The sequence below is a fragment of the Quercus lobata genome, chromosome 5 (genome assembly GCF_001633185.2).
Source record: "Quercus lobata isolate SW786 chromosome 5, ValleyOak3.0 Primary Assembly, whole genome shotgun sequence".
NCBI lineage: Eukaryota > Viridiplantae > Streptophyta > Magnoliopsida > Fagales > Fagaceae > Quercus > Quercus lobata.
In genome coordinates, this window is record NC_044908.1 from 27,428,058 (window position 1) to 27,433,594 (window position 5,537).

Below are 5,537 nucleotides of genomic sequence, written 5' to 3' on the forward strand. Positions count from 1 at the left end.
TCATTACATAACAGTCAAATCAAACCAGATTTGCCGAGAAATTCATAGAAATTAATTCTATGTTCATACATGTACTCAAGTAAAACGAAGTAGGCAATCAAATGTAAGTAGAACACATTACCATAATATCTAATTTAGCGCTATTGCGGTCGACACACTTTCGAGTCACCGGACGGTACCAGACGTAATAGGCATGATTGCGGGGCATCTCACCAATCTGAGGAGGTGCATGACAAAGTTGTTGTCGTCTCATTTCCCAGGAAATGATATATGGTCGATGCTCCTCCCTCCAATTCTTTTCCACCTTCCCACGTAAGTCGATTTTATGCAGCCTATCATCGTAGACAACATGGTCAGGCGGCTCCTGCGCCAAGCCAAACTGTCGAAGGACACGGTCTGGGTGGTGTCTCTCTACTATACAAAAACACACAAGCGGCACCCTTGCTGTCCACGTATCCCTGGCTGCAACGCAGAACGCAGGAAGGTGGCCGAAGTGTGCCTCGTATGGCTGCCACACAATCTACGATAGAAAAAAAAAAAACAATTATCATAGCATCTTCAAATGTGAAACAAGGAAAAATACATAGATAAAGGGTAAAACTAAAATTATAACAAAAGATATGTTAAAGGATGAAGCAATCATATTATTAACGGAGATGATCATAACCAAACAAATTTTTTTAATATTATTACCTGCTCTGGCTGCATTCTAACTAATAGCTCGCGATAGTGGACCAAGGCCATGCCGAATGGCCTACTCTTCGGGCTTGGCACCCGCACCCACCTACAATTACAAGCAAGCAAATAACATAAGAACAATAATACAATTTAGTTACTAATAAGAGTACATTCCAGAACACACTTGGTATCAGGAAAAGACTTACTTAGATGCAAGTGGAGCATATGGCCATGGGCCATAATCACATCCAGGTGGGGGCTCTATTCTCGGGCACAAGAATGGCAACCTTGCCCATGCCCAATACTGGACCAACGTGCACGCCCCACCAATCTGCGATGCCCCTTTCTCGCTTGCCCGACACAACTCCCTATATAACCAGGCCAGGCAACCACTACCCCAACTATATTGTGGCGGATCACGAAGGTTACGCAGGACCTCTAGGAACATCAAATGCACCCTATCTCCTGACTTGTCCATGAAAAGTTTGTCCCCTATTAGCGCTAAAATATAGCACCGGGCATACCGGTGTATCTGCATCTCCGTTGCGTCATGAGGCAATGGCGCTGCAACGGCCTCAACAAGTCGGCTGATGAGAATTCTTTGCCCCACCAATGTTTTATTGTCATTCGGCGGACTAAAACCCAGCAACTCCGTACACAATTGCCTCCAACCCCCATCATGCACCACAGCAGTCGGCCCAACCAATACGTCACCGTCTATAGGAAGTCCGAAAATTACCTCCACATCTTGTAGGGTGATTGTCATCTCACCATGTGGAAGATGGAAAGTATGAGTCTCCGGCCGCCATCGCTCAACTAGGGCCGATATTAGACAATTATCTATCTCTCTTGAAGGGGCTCTAAATAATCCTTCTAGCCTTAGCAATTTGATAATATCAATGACTCGATTATCTTCCATCTGAACGTTTGCCATCTCCTTAGTGCGACCACGGCACGTAAGTGGGCCCGAGTCCTACAAAATCGATCAAAATAATAGCGATTGTTAGAACTAGAAATACAACATTGAAAGAACTTGCTAACTAACAGTCAAATACAACGTAAATATTAAAACAGTTGTTAGAACTAGAAATTTCACCTCGCCATTCCAAATGGCCTCTGATCGATGATATGGCTGTCGTGTCAACAATGACCTCTGACGCGGACCGGGGTCCAAGACCTCTAACTCCTCATCAATCTGAGGCTCCATACTGCAAACAGTGCAACTGTGAGATCATTAATAGTGTAGGGGCAAAGGAGTGCTACTGTAAAATAGAATTTTCTTCAAAAAAGATAAGTTCGCAATCATACCAAAAAACATGCAAATCGATGATGTTTACGCAATCAAAGAAATTAGAATTGGTAAGTTAGAAAAAAACATAATGAATTTTTTGGAGTTGGAATAATTTTGTAAACTTTTACAATTAAAAGAAATTGAATTATGTACCAAATAAAATGACTACTTTCATTAATTCTGCTTTTTTTTGAATCAATGTACTTTAGAATTGAGTTTATACCCCCACAAGAATCAGCTTGTTCATTTACAGAGAGAGGTAGAGAAGTGACAGAGACACCTACAAGAATGAAACAATGCAACTAAAGGAGACATATCTATACTATCCAAAAAAATAAAAAAAGAGGAGACCCATCTTGACATTAAACAATGTAGTTGTAACAAAACAGGGACAACACAAAAGAAAATTATTTCAAATTTTTCATTGTGGTACCTTCGCATATTTATTCAGAGAATGAGATTAAGAGGTTCTCATTCTCTTTCTCCTCATTCTCATTTCGAACTAGTGTTTAACCCGCGCGATGCGCGGGATCATTTAAAATCTTATAAATAGAAGAAAATACAGATAATTGCTTTAAATATATATTATACATTGTTAAGACTCTTAGTCATTACAACTCTACTGTGTATAGCTATAAAAATGGTTTCATTAGAGGTAATAAAGTTGTAAGAAGTAGATATCTTTATATTTCTTTTAAAATAAACAGAAAGAGAGGAAAAGATATGGAAAGAGAAATTATTTAACTTATTATATTTCTTAGGTAAAACTCCATAGTATTCCATTAAGCAATTGAGGAGGAAAAATAGCACAATTGACATTATAAGGAAAATTTTGATGTATTCAAGCAGATATATAACTGATCCAAACAGCCATAGTACAATTATATACACTATATTGACATACATAACTTTTTACTTTACAAAAACAGAACAATAGGGGAAAATCTATTTATTTTAATAAAGCAAATACTGTTGTCTTTTTCAAGTTTTAAAATATCTCTTTTTCTTGGCACATTATTTAATTGTACACCATAGTTGCTTATGCAAGAGACTTGTTAGGTAAGCAGGATTGTCATACTTTTATTGAGTTTGAGAATTTCTAGTTGGTTCATATGTGGAGGGGGAAGTGGGCTTACATTGTATGTCTCCATTTTTTCTATACTTTGTTTAATAAGTATTATATTAGACACTTTCAAAATTAAGTGTGTCTAATATAAATTGCAGCTTCATGGTAAAGCAATAAACCAAACATAAGGATGATCAACACATACACGTACACACACTTTTTCCAATTCTAATAATTGCAGTTAAATATTCAATTAGAATTGCTTACTATACCAGTCCCAATATCAATATTCACGTAACAGAAAAAAATTTGTTCATAAGGCATGCCAAAACATTAGTATTTTACTGATCCAGTCAATTCTTCCACCAAAGGGAATATGGAATAGAATTCACCTAGGTTTATGATTTGCAGATTATGACGCCTGTGCTACATTGAAGCATAAATGCATTGCTCATTTTTCCCGCAACCAAACCATTAAAATTAGGAGAAATTTTTTCCCAATTATCGTTTGGTCACAACTTGAATTAAAACACATAAAAACAACACCCAGCCTATTAAAATTAGAATCTTGAAACTCATTCAGCCACAAAGTCTCCATAAAATTTTGGACTAATAATGGGAATTAGACAAACTTACCCCATGCTATGCAATATTGAAATAACACAAAACTTAATTAGTTTTGCTTATAAAAATTTAAGCTCTATCTATGAGGAAAAAAAATGTTAGGAAAGTAAGATCAATGAGCCATATATGTGTTCTCTATGAACTGTTTATATAATAATATGGATGCCCTCCCTCAAGCTCATTACTACCCAAATGCTACAATCCATTAAAAATCCAGCATTATTACATTCTAATTAAAATTAGAATAAAGATTTGTAAGTTCTTGGCACTAACTAACTAATAAAACATCTCCTTAATTTGCATGTGTCACACATTTGGCGCGTGTAACTCCAATATAAATTGCATGTCCATCTTAACAATTTTGCAAAGGCAGAAATTTTTGGACGGAGGTAGGGGAAATTTGGTTCAAGGATTTCTTCAAATACTATTAGAGGAATTGAGAAAGGAAAGAGAAATGGATGGCTTTTGTTACGTTTGCTTTGGGCTGAACAGGTGTAACATGCGGGCCAATTAGTGGCTTTTATTATGATTGTTTCGGGTTGAATAGGTGTATAGGTGAGTCTTCCCGACGCAACGTACGGTATTTTAAAGAAAAAATTGTAAACGTGGCAGCATTTTAAATGGTCATTTTTCTTATTTGTCATTACCTCCTTAATTCTAGGAACTTATTTTCTCTCAGCTTCTGCTATTATATATATATATAGATATATAGATTGGTTAGGGGATATATATATAATTCATTCGGTTATGGTAGCCTATGGTTTTGTCATGTAACACGTTCAAGAGAAATTGTAAAATAGTCCGTGTATCGCACAGGACATCATCTAGTTTAAATTAACTATAAGAGGATTATAGCTAAAGTTAATTTTCACAATGATGATGGACAAATTCAAGCTCTCAACATCGAAATCAATCATGAGTCTCAACAAAATTGGTTTATTCCTAACAATATGAAGAAAGGAATGAGGAAGCTACTTTAGCTCTTGAATTAACATCAATAAGCCTATAAAAACAAGAGCAAATTACACTTTTCCACAGTAAACTATTATCTTCATTACACTTAACCCATTGAACTATTAGAAATTGAGTTTTATCAATTATTTCTTTGTTTTCTTTGGTCTCTTTCTGTTTAGAATGATAAAGATTGACAGATATCAATCTATGGAAACCAAACAATGACTCATTCCTTATTCCCATGGCTGAACCAAATGGGGCACAACCCCAAAACCCTGTCCACGCTCAAATACAGATGTTCTGGTGTAAGTTCTCATTTTTGTCAAATGAATATTCTCACTTATTACTTCACAACTCATACACCATTCATAGAAGCATTTCATCAAACCCATAATTTGCTTTACAAACCCACAAACGAAAATACAATCAGAAAATTAAAACAAACCCAAAACAAATCAGTGAAAATACCATGAAACAAGATACACAAACAAATCAAACAAAACCCACAAACAAATCAAACAAAACCCCAACAAACTAGATTAAATATCAATGTAATCAAGATATTAACACTTTTTACACTAATGAAACCCAATCAAATGCTCAATCAGTTCAAAAAATTTAATTTCCCAAACAACCAAACAGAATAATATACATGCATTCACTGAAATAACATGAACCACCAAAACCCAGAAAGATCCGAAATTGAAAAACGAAATAGTAAACATCATGAAATTCCAAAACCTAAGATGTTTAGTTGGAGAAAGAGAGAGTACCTTAGGCGCACGGTGGTTCAATGGGAGCAGTAGACTTTGAGTGCCTGACTGTCAATGGAAGCAGAACTGAGTTTCGGTGGCTGAGTGTCAATCGCAGCAGCACCTTCGGCACGGCGAGTTTGAGAGCGGAGTGTCTGAGAGTGAGTTGTTT

The 5,537-nt window shown here is 36.3% G+C and overlaps 1 long non-coding RNA gene across 1 annotated transcript; it reads right to left on the reverse strand.

Moving 5' to 3' along the window:
• Positions 1 to 1,439: 1,439 nt before the first annotated feature.
• Positions 1,440 to 5,480, reverse strand: LOC115988532. The gene is made up of 3 exons (XR_004091565.1): positions 5,387 to 5,480; positions 1,775 to 1,886; positions 1,440 to 1,651 (listed from the first exon to the last, which is right to left on the reverse strand). It is a non-coding gene; the product is annotated as an uncharacterized LOC115988532 (long non-coding RNA).
• Positions 5,481 to 5,537: the final 57 nt, after the last annotated feature.